Below are 17,570 nucleotides of genomic sequence, written 5' to 3'. Positions count from 1 at the left end.
TTTTCCCTCGCTTCCTGGCGTGCGTTTAAGAGCGCACTGCTGTGTTTAGATGGAGACAGGTGTGGACAATATTGGAGACACTTGTCCCCACACTAAAAGTATACAGCGAAGGAGAAAATTATTTGATGTTGCTTTCATTTTCTCAATACAGCATTCATCAGTTGCTGAATGAGAGTTAATGAGGTGAGGAAACATGCAGCAGGCGATGAGTCGTGAACGTTGTCACAACTTGTTTATAGTCTTTAGTTTGTTTGCTGGGATGTTCACTCGCTCTTTATTTAACTGCAAACTGCATCAGTGTTCAAATAACATCAATACTAGCTAAAATGTTGTCATCTCATCTCATCATTCCCTGTTTGTCGCATTTTTGTCGCGTTTTGCTTGATTGTAAAATATGTCGATCGAGATGGTGTTCATGTTGTCAATATTCAGTGTTTTATCGTTCATAGAAAAATTTAAAATTCCATTCCGTTTTTTTAAGACGGTCTGTCAAAAATGTTTTTAGCATTCAATCAGACATTATTGTGAGGTTTTGTATTAATGTTCCTAAAAATAGATATACCGGCCCTCAGACACATTTCTTTCTCTAAATTTGGCCCCACCAGTCAAAATAATTGCCCAGGCCTGTTTTATTGTGTATATAAAAAATTGATGGCTCCTATTGACTTCATTGTTAGCTGACTTTTTAGGTTTATTTACGAATCAGAATGCATAAAAAAAGAAAAACCTGTGGTAATCAGGATTGGGAATGATAGGTAAAATAAAAAAATAAAAAGGAAAGTTCCCTTTTAGCAGGTGCAAGAGAATGCACACTACCATACTTTGAGAGTGTGAGGCCGACTATGCCAAGACGGGCGTGAATGCTGGTGTTTGAGCAAGGAGTGTTCGTAGTGGGCGGGTGGGCCAATGAGGAAAAGGCGAAGGAGGAGGGGAGTAGTAGTCTGTCGCCCAAGGCTGTGACATTACCTTCTGCTTTGCTTCAGAAGAACCAAATCTAACTGACGACCGCTGTGATGGCTTAGTCACTAGTGTGTGTGTGTGTGTGTGTGTGTGTGTGTGTGTGCATAAGCAGCACTTACCCTATATGTGTGTCTAAATGACTCTTGCTGGGATGTAAAATTGAGATAATGTGTTGTGACAAACTCCCTGCGGAAAAGATGGAGTTGGAGTTCCCTCACTAAACTCTGTGTGTGTTTGTGCGTGTGTGTGTGTGTGTGTGTGTGTGTGTGTGTGTGTGTGTGTAAGTGACGCCTCACGCAGATTGGTAGATTGATTGACAGATAAACAGGTTTGCGTGAGGCAAGTATCATCGAGTTTCCAGCAACCTGAGCTGTTTTTAGCGTCGCTCGACAGGCTGAGCGTTATTGAACGCTCCAAATCAGTTAGCAGCCCATCTAATTGGAATCCTATAGACAAGTAAAAGGTTGTGTGTTCCCTGGCCGGAGGTGCGCTGAGCTCTGGATAACACAACAATACTAAGAGGTGTGCGTTGTTTATGCATTAGTGAGTCATCGGAAGTCTTATTTTGTACTGACAGTACAGTAAAATGAAAGTAAATAGAAGCGACTGGATTACACTCTCGTTTGAGTCACACATTAAAGGGGAACATTATCACAATTTCAGAATGGTTAAAACCATTAAAAATCAGTTCCCAGTGGCTTATTATATTTTTCGAAGTTTTTTTCAAAATTTTACCCATCACGCAATATACCTAAAAAAAGCTTCAAAGTGCCTGATTTTAACCATCTTATAAACACCCGTCCATTTTCCTGTGACGTTACATAGTGAAGCCAACACAAACAAACATGGCGGATAGAACAGCAAGCTACAGCGACATTAGCCCGGATTCAGACTCGGATTTCAGCGGCTTAAGTGATTCAACAGATTACGAATGTATTGAAACGGATGGTTGTAGTGTGGAGGCAGGTAGCGAAAACGAAATTGAAGAAGAAACTGAAGCTATTGAGCCATATCGGTCTGAACCGTATGCAAGCGAAACCGACGAAAACGACACGACAGCCAGCGACACGACAGCCAGCGACACGACAGCCAGCGACACGGGAGAAAGCGAGGACGAATTCGGCGATCGCCTTCTAACCAACGATTGATGTGTGTTTGTATGGCATTAAAGGAAACTAACAACTATGAACTAGGTTTACAGCATATGAAATACATTTGGCAACAACATGCACTTTGAGAGTGCAGACAGCCCAATTTTCATCAATTAATATATTCTGTAGACATACCCTCATGTCAGCAGGCCAGGGAAGATAGGGTCGATATTCTTCTCTTGATCATCTTCGGGACGGTGTGAGCCAAGACATCCAGGGGGGTTTAGCTCGCTCGTCTGCGGGAACAAACTGCCGCCATTGCTTGCCGTGCTAGCGAGGATCCTTTGTCCCTGAATTGCTCACACACTCTGGCAGATTCAATGGGGGTCTGGCGGCAGATTTCTTTGACTTTATCGTTGGAAATGCATCTGCTTTGAGTGTCGCAGGATATCCACACATTCTTGCCATCTCTGTCGTAGCATAGCTTTCGTCGGTAAAGTGTGCGGAACAAACGTCCAATTTCTTGCCACTTTCGCATCTTTGGGCCACTGGTGCAACTTGAATCCGTCCCTGTTCGTGTTGTTACACCCTCCGACAACACACCGACGAGGCATGATGTCCCCAAGGTACGGAAAACAGTCGAAAAAACGAAAAATAACAGAGCTGATTTGACTCGGTGTTTGAGAAAATGGCGGATTGCTTCTCGATGCGACGTCACGTTGTGACGTCATCGCTCCGAGAGCGAATATTAGAAAGGCGTTTAATTCGCCAAAATTCACCCATTTAGAGTTCGGAAATCGGTAAAAAAAAAAAAAGGTCTTTTTTCTGCAACATCAAGGTATATATTGACACTTACATAGGTCTGGTGATAATGTTCCCCTTTAAGAGTGTTACTAAAACGGCCTTCTGTCATCTCCGTAATATCGCTAAAATTGGTTCCATTTTGTCCAATAGCGACGCTGAGATCATTATTCATGCGTTCGTTACGTCTCGTCTCGATTACTGTAACGTATTATTTTCGGGTCTCCCTATGTCTAGCATTAAAAGATTACAGTTGGTACAAAATGCGGCTGCTAGACTTTTGACAAGAAGAAGAAAGTTTGATCATATTACGCCTATACTGGCTCACCTGCACTGGCTTCCTGTGCACTTAAGATGTGACTTTAAGGTTTTACTACGTACGTATAAAATACTACACGGTCTAGCTCCAGCCTATCTTGCTGATTGTATTGTACCATATGTCCCGGCACGAAATCTGCGTTCAAAGAACTTTGGCTTATTAGTGATTCCCAGAGCCCAAAAAAAGTCTGCGGGCTATAGAGCGTTTTCTATTCGGGCTCCAGTACTATGGAATGCCCTCCCGGTAACAATTAGAGATGCTACCTCAGTAGAAGCATTTAAGTCCCATCTTAAAACTCATTTGTATACTCTAGCCTTTAAATAGACCCCCTTTTTAGACCAGTTGATCTGCCGTTTCTTTTCTTTTCTCCTCTGCCCCCCTCTCCCTTGTGGAGGGGGAGTTACACAGGTCCGGTGGCCATGGATGAAGTGCTGGCTGTCCAGAGTCGGCACCCGGGGTGGACCGCTTGCCTGTGCATTGGTTGGGAACATCTCTGCGCTACTGACCTGTCTCCGCTCGGGATGGTCTCCTGCTTGCCCCACTATGGACTGGACTCTCACTATTATGTTAGATCCACTATGGACTGGACTTTCACTATATTAAGCTAGACCCACTCGAAGTCCATTGCATCCGGTCTCCCCTAGAGGGGGGGAGGGTCACCCACATCTGCGGTCCTCTCCAAGGTTTCTCATAGTCATTCACATCGAGGTCCCACTGGGTTGTGAGTTTTTCCTTGCCCTTATGTGGGCTCTGAACCGCGGATGTCGTTGTGGCTTGTGCAGCCCTTTGAGACACTTGTGATTTAGTTGAGTCTCTTGTTTAGTGGTGTTTTCTTCAGTTGGGGGCGGACTTCCATCTGAAATTTGGCTCTGATCATTCGATGGTCAGTACCAGCAGTCCGCTCCACACATCGCTCTGGAGATTAGGACCTCCTTTCTGTCTCTACGACGGGTGATAATATAGTTGAGGAGGTGCCAATGTTTGGAGCGAGGATGTTGCCAGGAGGTCTTGAATTTATCCTTGAGCTGGAACAGGGTGTTGGTGATGATCAACTGATGTTCAGAGCAGAGTGTAAGGAGGCGAAGACCATTATCATTGAGCCTACCAACCCCGTGCTGACCAAGTGTTCCGGTCCAGAGCCCACTGTCAGAGCCCACCCTCGCGTTAAAATCCCCGGGGAGTATGAGTTTGTCGGTGGGAGGCGTTCCCTCTATGGCGGAGTTTAGTGAGGCAAGGAATGCATCCTTGCTCTCGAGGTCTGCATCCAGGGTTGGGGCGTAGGCGCTGATAAGGGTGACATGGCCATTTTTGGTGAGTGGTACACGCCACGTCATGAGCCTTTCGCTTATACCCACTGGAGACTCTGAGATCTTGTGAAGCAGGCTTGTCCTGGCGGCAAAACCCACTCCATGTAGACGACCGAGGATGTCGTTGTGGCTTGTGCAGCCCTTTGAGACACTTGTGATTTAGGGCTATATAAATAAACATTGATTGATTGATTGATTGATACAAAATGTAAGGAAGAATCTAATAATAATACGAATAGGGATGTTCCGAGCAGGGTTCGATGTTGTCGTGTCCGATACGATCATCCATGTGTGAGATCGGCCGATACCATTATAACATCGATCACATGTTTTCATGGTGAGTGCTTCTTATTCTGTAAAAGTTTGCCAGATTCCACGGCCCACAATTTTCATCCGATGGGATCAGTTCGAGTATCAAAACGTTCGGCTCGACTGGGAATTGTGAGCTGCCGAAAAATAATGTGTTCATAAATGTTACACAGAAATCCCAGTTTTCCGGGCCATTTTTGGGATTGAAAATGAATGGGCCATTTTTCAAACTTTTCCCACATTTCTCACTCAATTCAAACCGTTCCACTTTCAACACCTTCCACTCATCCTGGACAACCAAAATACTATTTTCCCAGTTCCAAAGAATTCCAGGAATTCCCAATTTTCTAAAGCCCTATTTTTTTTGTTTTAAACTAGTCAAAGTCCACTTTTTTCAACCAAATCCAACCATTCCACCATCAAAACATTCCTTTTAGTTGGAACATCAATCAATCAATCAATCAATCAATCAATGTTTATTTATATAGCCCTAAATCACAAGTGTCTCAAAGGGCTGCACAAGCCACAACGACATCCGCGGTTCAGCGCCCACATAAGGGCAAGGAAAAACTCACAACCCAGTGGGATGTCGATGAAATGACTATGAGAAACCTTGGAGAGGACCGCATATGTGGGTGCAATGGACGTCGAGTGGGTCTGACATAATGTTGTGAAAGTCAAAAGTTGATCAATTCAAAGTGTTACTACAATAACATTTCTCAACATATTCAAACAATTCCAACACCAAGCCATTCATATCATCTAAGACAATCATGCTATTATAAACATTTGAAAAAAATTAAGTTTTTACCGAAATTCCCAAATTTACAGGAAATTCCAATTCAAATGAATGGACATTTTTTCAAGTTCGACAATGCCCACATTTCTCACATTTTTGTGCCATTTTTTTTTTTACCCGATTCGAACCTTTCACACACACACACACACACACACACACACACACACACACACACACACACACACACACACACACACACACACACACACACACACACACACACACACACACACACACACACACACACACACGCACACACGCACACACACACCTCACCCTGGATATTGAAGTGACAGTTTAACAATATCAACACAATATTTTAACTCGTTTCCTATTCAAAACAAAGTCAATAGTACACAATAACTCAACAAAAGCAAAGGTTGCTCTCTATTACTCAATACTTAAAGTCCTCCTCTATCCAGTTACAGAGTTTGTAAATATGATCTAAAACAAAACAAAAGTATTTGAGAAAATAAAAATATCGACCTAATCACTCAAGTAGCGATCATATACTGATACTACCCTTGGTATCAACACCACCAATTTATGGATCGATCCGCCCTCCTCTTACTTGTCGTGTACTGACTGTGACAATGCTGACACATCAACACTTGTTGTATCATCTTCTCTCTAGACTCTCATTTTTAATCTTTAGTACATTTATTTATTTATTTATTCATTGTTCTGTAACAAACAACAAGGAAATGGGATAAAACATAAAAAGGGTTAGGATTAGAGATGATGTTCGAAATCGGTTCTCCCGGTTGTTTGATAAGAAAAGAACCGATTCCATGGACTCGAATCCCTTTTTGAGAACCGATTCCCGTTATTGAGGCCTCTATAGTAAAGAAAAAGAGTTGGTTCTTTATTTGAATCCCTGGGAACGAACCCCTTCCCACGTACAGGAAATGCCCTGTGGGACTGCAATGTTATGCCCATTTGATTGTAGACTCTTACTGACACCTTGTGGCGATATGAAAATACTACGCGTCATTAGTTTGTGCACTTCCGGGTTGGCGAGACAATTGAGAAGTAGACATGTTGTGTTAGCTCTTACAAGCCTTGGAAAAGATAAGTCTGTAAGTAAACTGTTTAACTTGTTTAAGTAACTCAATATTAAGGTGGAAAGTGGTTAAATTTAAAACTAAGATGTTTATTGAAAAACGATTTTTGTGCACTGTTTCAATGGATGTTTTGAGGACTTAAAATGGCTGCCAGTCGTGTATTTCCACCATCGAAATAGTTTCAACACTCAGAAGTATTTGTTTGATGATAGTACTGTATATTTGTGTGAAGCTAATATTTACATATTGTGTATTACATTTCAGTATGTTAATTGAATCACATAGCTTATACATTTGTCATTGTGTGTATTTCAGTTTAAAAAAAAAAAAAAAAAAAAACAGTCCAGTGCAAGACAAAAGTAAAGATAGGAAAAGACAAAGCAAGATGAACAACAATAAAGAGCCTGGATGGATTAATCTGCCTTGGATTGTTTGTTAGCTGTCTGCCAAGCTGTATAACCTCAACACGTATAGTGAGGGCAGAACAGGCAATATGCAATTATTGCCAGGCTTCGCTCTCATGTAAGGGGGGAAGAATTGTTGATTGATGACTGTGGTGTTCTTAGTGTCATAGTGTGTGTAGTTAGTATGTTCCAATAGCAGCAGAAGTGCACTTTTTGGAGAGCTGTATTATTTTCAGTTTTGTGCCCAAGGGACTGATTTTATTTAACACTATATTATTATTTATACACCTATAGTGATCATAGAGACAGGTTGTTTTTGTGTTACTGTATATATTTGTTTTTCTGAAAAATCCCACTTAATATACTTTGGGTGGTAACAGTCTTTTTTTTTTTTTCTTTTTTTTTTTAGGGGGGTAACAGTCAATATTTATTTATTTATTTTATTTTATTTTTTTCTTATAAAATAAAAGTGAGCTTTTCTTAAACCAAATATTGTGTTTTTTTCCATATACAACAACCTATCTGGATTCGATAAGAGAATCGATAAGGAATCGGTTCGATAAGAGGATTCGATAATGGGCTCGAACTCGATAATTTCTTATCAAACATCATCCCTAGTTAGAATTAAATAAACTCTGCTTCTTCCTACTCCGTGCTGTAATGAAACAACTGGAAATATGTGATACATTACATTGTATCCTTTGCATGTTCGAAATCAACTGAAACTGAACTTATTAATTTCCTGCTTACTAAATGTTACTCAGCACGTATTTCTTACGTTGTTTCGAGCTATCTTAGCCATTAACTTTGCTATTAGCATGCCTGCTTCTGCCTTATTTATGGTATATACAATGTTTAGCCTCGTCTTCCAGTGATAATGCTACTTGATATGGATACTTAAGATCAGGGGCGTCACTAGGTTTTAAGTACGGGGGGGCCTAACCCCCAATAGATTGCGAGGATGCTTCATCCCCCTAAAATAGCCCTAATGTCTTCCATGCTTTAAATATTAAGAAATGCAAGTTATTAGCCATAATAAAGGTTATTATTGAATCTGAGTAAAACTAAAATAATGCTATTTGGTAACAGTAGCAGGGAAAGTCAAACACAAATAGAAACAGACGGAGTAGATATTGAAAGGGTAAAAGACAACACATTTCTGGGTGTAATAGACGAAAAGATAAATTGGAAATCTCATGTAAAAAATATACAACATAAAGTAGCAAGAAACACGTCAATAATGAATAAAGCAAAACATGTTCTAGACCAAAAATCACTTCATATTCTTTACTGCTCGCGAGTGTTACCATATCTGAGTTATTGTGTAGAAATATGGGGAAACAACTACAAATGTGCGCTTCAAAAAAGATCAATTAGAACTAGGGATGTCCGATAATATCGGACTGCTGATATTATCTTCCGATAAATGCTTTAAAATGTAATATCGGAAATTATCGGTATCGGTTTCAAAATTATCGGTATTGGTTTCAAAAAGTAAAATTAATGACTTTTTATAACGCTGCTGTGTACACGGATGTAGGGAGAAGTACAGAGCGGCAATAAACCTTAAAGGCACTGCCTTTGCGTGCCGGCCCAGTCACATAATATCTACGGCTTTTCACACACACAAGAGAATGCTAAGCATACTCGGTCAACAGCCATACAGGTCACACTGAGGGTGGCCGTATAAACAACTTTAACAGTGTTGCAAATATGCGCCACACTGTGAACCCACACCAAACAAGAATGACAAACACATTTCGGGAGAACATCCGCACCGTCACACAACATAAACACAACAGAACAAATACCCAGAACCCCTTGCAGCACTAACTCTTCCGGGACACTACAATATACACCCCCCGCTACCCCCTAGCCCCCCGCCCCCCACCTCAACCCCGCCCGCCCGCCCCAACCTCCTCATGCTCTCTCAGGGAGATCATGTCCCAAATTCCAAGCTGCTGTTTTGAGGCATTTAAAAAAGAAAATGCACTTTGTGACTTCAAAAATAAATATGGCAGTGCCATGTTGGCATTTTTTTCCATAACTTGAGTTCATTTATTTTGGAAAACCTTGTTACATTGTTTAATGCATCCAGCGGGGCATCACAACAAAATTAGGCATAATAATGTGTTAATTCCACGACTGTATATATCGGTATCGGTTGATATCGAAATCGGTAATTAAGAGTTGGACAATATCGGAATATCGGATATCGGCAAAAAAGCCATTATCGGACATCTCTAATTTAGAATAATGCATAATGTTGGATATAGAGAACATACAAACCCTTTATTTATTGAATCACAAATATTGAAATTCAACGATTTTTTTTGGTGCTTTTGCAAACAGCTAAAATGATGTATAAAGCAAACTATAACCTGCTACCCAAGAATGTACAACAATTCTTCTCAACAAAAGAGGACACATTTTTCCTTAGAGGAAAATCTAATTTAAAACATTTGTATGCTTGTACAACACTTAAAACCTTTAGCATATCAGTATGTGGAATTAAATTATGGAATGGATTAAGCAAAGAAATCAAACAAAGCACCAATGTGATTCAGTTTAAGAGACTAGAAACTACAAGTGTTCACAAAGTACACAGAACAAGAATTATGATGAATATCTTGAACCCTTTTTTCTTCTTTTTATTGAGACAAATATTATTGATGTATTTAATATTTGTTTGCTTACTATGGTATATTATTTATTTATTATTTATTTGTTCTCTGTTCTGTTACAGAGAACAAGGAAATGGGATAAAATTGCTATGGTATGAAAAGGGGTAGCATTAAATAAGCTCTGCTTCTTCCTACTCCTTTTTCGGACGCGCTGTAATGAAACAACTGGAAATGTGTGATGCATTACATTGCATCGTATGCACGTTCGAAATAAACTGAAACTGAAACTGAACTGAACATTATTCTTTATTTAGGGGAGCGGCTCCACACTGTGTATGGAGACACACAATTTACTGCTAGCCACTTGTCAGCCGGGGGAATAGAAGTAAATACAGTGTCAGGCTGAGGGTATCGGCGTTTGTGATCGGTAACAAAAGGCAGTAATCGGTACTTTTCTATGAAAATCGTCCGGATACTGATAATTACAACCGAGTACAACTGAGAAACAGATATTTAAAAAAAAAAAAAAAAACCTCTGCTTTAGACGCTCACTGACCTCACATGCTTTGGATTTTTGGCCAACAGCCTCTCATGAGTGCTGATCCGGTACCAACATGTTGCACATGGAAATGTCCAGTTTGGATTTTTTATGAGTGAGTAAACAAGCGTGTGTACTCATGAAAAGGCTGGTAATTTCACGCATGGCCTGGTGGTTGCCTTTCAGCTTTAGCCTGGAGTGTAGCAAGAACTCCTTAACTGTTCAATGACTTTAGCTTGAGGCAAGGTCCGCCTACACAAACACACACACTACACACACTCACGCACACATTACATCCATCTACCGGTGTTACTCCATCTACCCACCTGCTTGTGTTGCTGAGAGGGTGCGCTGAATGTAGTTGTTCCGCGCCGGAAGGGATCTCTGCTTTGTCTGCTTGATAAAGCGGTGACGTCCATCTCCTTCAAAGGGCGCCGTGCTGATCTGATGCCAAGCGAGTGTGTTGATGGATTTGACGATTATGCCGCCCTGGGCACTCGGCGAAAACACGGCGATGCTGATTCTGTCAAACAAGAAGGGGAGAGCGCCGGCGTCTTGATTAGTCAAGTTAAAAGACGACACGGTCCAAGAGTCTTATCACGGAAATGTACCGCATTTTTCGGAGTATAAGTCGCACCGGCCGAAAATGCATAATAAAGAAGGGAAAAAACATATATAAGTCGCACTGGAGTATAAGTCGCTTTATTTGGGGAAATTTATTTGATAAAAGCCAACACCAAGAATAGACATTTGAAAGGCAATTTAAAATAAATAAAGAATAGTGAACAACAGGCTGAATAAGTGTACGTTATATGAGGCATAAATAACCAACTGAGAACGTGCCTGGTATGTTAACGTAACATATTATGGTAAGAGTCATTCAAATAACTATAACATATAGAACATGCTATACGTTTACCAAACAATCTGTCACTCCTAATCGCTAAATCCCATGAAATCTTATACGTCTAGTCTCTTACGTGAATGAGCTAAATAATATTATTTGATATTTTACAGTAATGTGTTAATAATTTCACACATAAGTCGCTCCTGAGTATAAGTCGCACCCCCGGCCAAACTATGAAAAAAACTGCGACTTATAGTCCGAAAAATAGGGTACTTTAATTTGTCCATCTTTGTATGTTGCGTCAAAAATAACATCACAATTATCCTTAGAATAGTCTGGTCTTTACGTGCTGTTTTGCTCCACTGTTCCACTTACGCTCCATTTTAGGACAGTTAAAGTGCAAAGAAATTCATCCATCCATCCATCCATTTTCTACCGCTTATTCCCTTTGGGGTCGCGGGGGGCGCTGGAGCCTATCTCAGCTACAATCGGGCGGAAGGCGGGGTACACCCTGGACAAGTCGCCACCTCATCGCAAAGAAATTCAATTATATTAATACAGAGTTTTTATCCGCCCCATTTTGTGAAAGATACTAAATTTTGTGTCGTTTCATGTATCGTCTTGGTTATCATACGACGTAAAAACTAGTCCTACTAGCAGAATTGAGTGCCAAAACAAAATCTGACATGGCGGTGACTCAGTCTATGTCATGGGGGCCAAATAAAGTTGTGAGTGCTATCACTTTGACAGTCTCTTCAGCCTCCTACCATCAGGCAGACGATACAGGAGCCTGAAATCCAGGACTACGAGACTGACAAACAGTTTCTACCCACAGGCCATCAGACTTGTGAATGCTAACTTGTGAATGCTAGCCTCTCCCCCCCCCCCCCCCGTTTTACTTTTGTCTTTTTGAACAAAAGACAGCTACCATGACCACCCCCGAACTGTGAACCCTCACTGTAGACACTTTTCACCTTTGATCACTAAAGACACTTTAACTGCTGCTGTGACCAAATGTCACCTCCTTATTTATACTGTTGACTGTCATTCAGAATGTGCAATAATGTTATGTTACTCACTGTGCCTTGTATATACATTTTTATTTATTTTATCTAAGTACCGTGTGACTTGTTGAAGGGTGGACTAGCAAAGTAAAATGTTCATTGTACGGCAAACTGTCTGTTTAACTGTGCATATGACAATAAACAATCTTGAATCTCTTGAAAAGAAAATGAGAAACATGACTGCATAAAAAGAAAAAAAAAGAACTCACAGGTGGCATCAGCGTGCTTTGCCAACAAGAGTCTTAAATAACCTAAATGTGATTTCTTCATTATTCATTATTTTCTGTATGTAAAACTTGAATTATTAAGACTAGAATTATTCTCGATAATGTGTTTTGTGTTCATATTATTTCTTATTGGAAAAGTTCGGACATTTTACAACGGATTACTAATGAAAACGAGGTAACGCTTTATAAAAGGTGTGGACGGAAAAATTAGTTTTGCTCGAGCCTTATGGAGGGACGTTTGTGTCTTTTTATGCTTTCAACAACAACAACAACAAAAAAAGGATTTTACTTCGCCACCACTGGAGGCGCTCCATTAAAGAAATACTTGTCTTCTTCCGTCGGCCTTAAATTGACTCAGCAGCACCACCTGTCGTTGAAGAGTGCAAACTACAGTTCCAATGCGTGTGAAACAAAAAAACTGCATGCTTGGAAGAAAAAGTGGAAAAAATGTGCCAAAAGTATTAACTTGAGGAAATAACTGTAATTTTTCTATTTACCAATCCTTTAGTGTGTTTGTGAAACATTTTTGAGTTTGTGAAACCATTTGTTTTGGTTGTGAAACAAATGTTTTGAGTTTGTGAAACATTTTTGTACAATTTGTGAAACATTTTAGAGTTTGTAAACACTTATTTTTTAGTTTGTGAAACATTTTTTTGTAGTTTGTGAAACAATTTTGAGTTTGCACAAAATTTTGAGTTTGTAAACAATTTTGGAGTTTGTGAAACATTTTGTTTTGGTTGTGAAACAAATGTTTTGAGTTTGTGAAACATTTTTTACAATTTCTGAAACATTTTAGAGTTTGTAAACACTTTTTTTTTAGTTTGTGAAACTTTTTTTTGTAGTTTGTGAAACTTTTTTTTTTTAGTTTGTGAAACAATTTTGAGTTTGTACAAAATTTTGAGTTTGTAAACAATTTTGGAGTTTGTGAAACATTTTGTTTTGGTTGTGAAACAAATGTTTTGAGTTTGAAACATTTTTTACAATTTCTGAAACATTTTAGAGTTTGTAAACACTTCTTTTTTAGTTTGTGAAACATTTTTTTGTAGTTTGTGAAACATTTTTTTTTTTAGTTTGTGAAACAATTTTGAGTTTGTACAAACTTTTGAGTTTGTAAACAATTTTTGAGTTTGTGAAACATTTTTTTTTAGTTTTTGAAACAATTTTGAGTTTGTAAAACAACTGACTTTGCGAGAAAAAAAATTCAGTTTATGAAAAAATTATATGAAACATGATTGCATAAAAAAAAAAAAAAACTCACAGGTGGCATCAGCGTGCTTTGCCAACAAGAGTCTTAAATAACCTAAATGTGATTTCTTCATTATTCATCATTTTCTGTATGTACAACTATAATTAAGACTAGAATTACTCTCAATAATGTGTTTTGTGTTCATATTATTTCTTATTGGAAAAGTTCGGACATTTTACAATGGATTACTAATGAAAACGAGGTAACGCTTTATAAAAGGTGTGGACGGAAAAATTAGTTTTTCTCGAGCCTTATGGAGGGACGTTTGTGTATTTTTATGCTTTCAACAACAACAACAACAAAATAAGAATTTTACTTCGTCACCACTGGAGGCGCTCCATTAAAGAAATACTTGTCTTCTTCCGTCGGCCTTAAATTGACTCAGCAGCACCACCTGTCGTTGAAGAGTGCAAACTACAGTTCCAATGCGTGTGAAACAAAAAAACTGCATGCTTGGAAGAAAAAGTGGAAAAAATGTGCCAAAAGTATTAACTTGAGGAAATAACTGTAATTTTTCTATTTACGAATCCTTTAGTGTGTTTGTGAAACATTTTTGAGTTTGTGAAACCATTTGTTTTGGTTGTGAAACAAATGTTTTGAGTTTGTGAAACATTTTTGTACAATTTGTGAAACATTTTAGAGTTTGTAAACACTTATTTTTTAGTTTGTGAAACATTTTTTTGTAGTTTGTGAATTTTTTTTTTTTGAGTTTGTGAAACATTTTTTTTTAGTTTGTGAAACAATTTTGAGTTTGCACAAAATTTTGAGTTTGTAAACAATTTTGGAGTTTGTGAAACATTTTGTTTTGTTTGTGAAACAAATGTTTTGAGTTTGTGAAACATTTTTTACAATTTCTGAAACATTTTAGAGTTTGTAAACACTTTTTTTTTAGTTTGTGAAACTTTTTTTTGTAGTTTGTGAAACTTTTTTTTTTTTAGTTTGTGAAACAATTTTGAGTTTGTACAAAATTTTGAGTTTGTAAACAATTTTGGAGTTTGTGAAACATTTTGTTTTGGTTGTGAAACAAATGTTTTGAGTTTGAAACATTTTTTACAATTTCTGAAACATTTTGGAGTTTGTAAACACTTCTTTTTTAGTTTGTGAAACATTTTTTTGTAGTTTGTGAAACATTTTTTTTTTTAGTTTGTGAAACAATTTTGAGTTTGTACAAACTTTTGAGTTTGTAAACAATTTTTGAGTTTGTGAAACATTTTTTTTTAGTTTTTGAAACAATTTTGAGTTTGTAAAACTGACTTTGCGAAAAAAAAATTCAGTTTATGAAAAAATTATATGAAACATGATTGCATAAAAAAAAAAAAAAACTCACAGGTGGCATCAGCGTGCTTTGCCAACAAGAGTCTTAAATAACCTAAATGTGATTTCTTCATTATTCATCATTATTTTCTGTATGTAAAACTTTAATTAAGACTAAAATTATTCTCAATAATAATGTGTTTTGTCTTCATATTATTTCTTATTGGAAAAGTTCAGACATTTTACAACGGATTACTAATGAAAACGAGGTAACGCTTTAAAAACGTTTGTGTCTTTTTATGCTTTCAACAACAACAAAAAAAGGATTTTAAACTTAATTTTATTTTTATAAAATAAAACAAAAATATTTTTAGTTAAAAACATTTTTTAGTTGGTTTTGTTAAAAAAATGTTTTTTTTGGTCAATTTTTTATTTTTTAACTCCAAACATGTGGGCAGAGCCTTCTCTGTATATTATGTTGGAAGCCTTTTTATTGGTCCAGATTGTGAGACCATATGGGCGTGACTGCTGACTACTTACATATTTCATTGGTCAGAGGAAGCCTCGCCCACAAGATTGAAGTTGAGTCATGACCTAAAAAAAACGCTTTTACACCCATAACATTTTTTGTCACCAAAAATGTTTTTTATTGAAAATATATACATTTATTTAAATAAAAAAACAAAAACAATTTTGTTTAGTTGTAGTGTTGTGTTTACTTAGTGATTTGCAACATCATCAGTTATATTGATATCAAAAAAGAAGTAACATAGCTATGGCATATTTATCATTGCAATGCTATTCAGTAGGGGTGTCGAAGTGGACCCCAGGATATAGAGATAAGAGGCGGCGTGCAGGAAAATAATATATTTTAGCATTGCAAAATAAGGTAACACCATCGTGGAAGAAACCGAGCGAGTCAAAAAAGTAAAGTAACAAATAGCCAAACAAAGAACTTACAAGTACAGAGGAACACTGGGTCGAGCATGACGGGTACGAGTACAAAAACCAACGACCAGCCTCGTCTGACCAGCAATGACCACCTGATTAACAACAAGGGACAGGTGTGTCTCCTGATTGCCAGTCAGGAAACAGGTGAAGGAAGAGGCAGAGGTAAATTGGCTGAGAGTGGAGACAAACAGGAAGTGGAGTGAAGAAAATAAGTTCTGGACAGGAACTTCATTCACTAGCAAGTGTTGTTGTGGCTGTATGTTGTTCTCACAACTAATGTTTATTTGTTAAAGTAGCAAATCAATTCCAACACAAGCTCCTAGATGCTAAATAAGATTTTGTTTGTGGCCCTCTTCGGGCAATTATTTCATGCTTAGAGGGTTCTCTTAATGTTAAAACCTGTATTTATAAAGTCATAAACAAGTTTGTTTACGCTCGAGGTATGAAAATACTCCATTTATAATCAATAATCCTTCTTTGTGGAAACTCTTTGGCCCGGAACCAATTTACAGCAATAAACGAGGGATTATTGTAATACTCTTTTTATTTTTTATTTTTTTGGCTATGGGAGCCTGAGAATGTGCATAAAAGAAAAACTAACAAAAATGCTGTTCAAGTATGTTTATAATTAGATATTAGGATGTAATGTATCGTTAGGTTATGTAAAGACTATAAATGATGCCGTATAAACAAATAAGCAAAAAGACTGTACTGACAACTACATTCAATCCAATATAAACTACAACTACAATATATGTACAACATTTTAACAATTAGGCAATTTTTGAGTTTGCGAAACATTTTTTTGAGTTTGTGAAACAATTTTGAATTTGTAAAACGACTGAGTTTGTGAAACATGTTTTCAGTTTATGAAAACATTTTTTGAGTTTGTGAAACCATTTTTAGTTTATGAAACAATTTTTTGAGTTTGTAAAACAATTTATTTGAGTTTGTGAAACATTTTAAATTTGTAAAACATTTTTTTCAGTTTGTGAAACATTTTTGAGTTTGTGAAACATTTTTTTGTTTTGTGAAGCATTTGTTTGAGTTTGTGAAACATTTTTTTGGAGTTTGTGAAACCATTTTTTAAGATTGTGAAATATAATTTTTTAGTTTGTGAAACATTTTTTTGAGTTTGTAAACAATTTTTGAGTTTGTGAAACAATTTTTTTAGTTTGTGAAACATCTTTTTGAGTTTATGAAACCATTTTCTAATTTTCTAAAACAAATTTTTTGAGATAATGAATTTTTTTTTAAGTTAGTGAAACCATTTTGAATTTATGAAACCATTTTTTGAGATTGTGAAACATTTTTTTTAGTTTGTGAAATAATTTTTGAGTTTGTAAAATTTTTTTGAGTTTGTAAATTTTTTTTTCAGTTTGTGAAATAATTTTGAGTTTGTAAAACCATTTTTTTTTAGTTTTTGAAACATCTTTTTGAGTTTATGAAACCATTTTCTGAGTTTGTAAAACACATTTTTTGAGTTATTAATGAAAACATTTTTTTAGTTTGTGAAACAATTTTAGTCTGTGAAACAATTTTTTCGAGTTTGTGAAACAAATTTTTTTAGTTTGTGAAACATTTTTGAGTTTGTAAAACATTTGTTTTTAGTTTGTGAAACCATTTGAAGTTTATGAAACCATTTTTTGAGATTGTGAAACATTTTTTTTAGTTTGTGAAACAATTTTGAGTTTGTAAAACTTTTTTTTTTAGTTTGTGAAACATTTTTTTGAGTTTGTAAACAATTTTTGAGTTTGTGAAACAA

General features: G+C 37.1%; 1 long non-coding RNA gene across 1 annotated transcript in view; it reads right to left on the bottom strand.

Annotated features, from left to right (window-relative positions):
• The window catches only part of LOC133623477 (uncharacterized), a 90,793-nt gene extending 74,915 nt beyond the window's left edge, over positions 1–15,878 (bottom strand). The window contains exons 1-2 of the long non-coding RNA XR_012051177.1: positions 15,815–15,878; positions 10,543–10,739 (exon numbers count right to left, since the gene is read on the bottom strand). This is a non-coding gene — a long non-coding RNA (uncharacterized lncRNA). The remainder of the gene's footprint in view (positions 1–10,542; positions 10,740–15,814) is intronic.
• Positions 15,879–17,570: the final 1,692 nt, after the last annotated feature.

This window comes from Nerophis lumbriciformis, linkage group LG26, assembly GCF_033978685.3.
Source record: "Nerophis lumbriciformis linkage group LG26, RoL_Nlum_v2.1, whole genome shotgun sequence".
Classification (NCBI taxonomy): domain Eukaryota; kingdom Metazoa; phylum Chordata; class Actinopteri; order Syngnathiformes; family Syngnathidae; genus Nerophis; species Nerophis lumbriciformis.
This window is presented reverse-complemented; position numbering and strand designations above follow the sequence as displayed.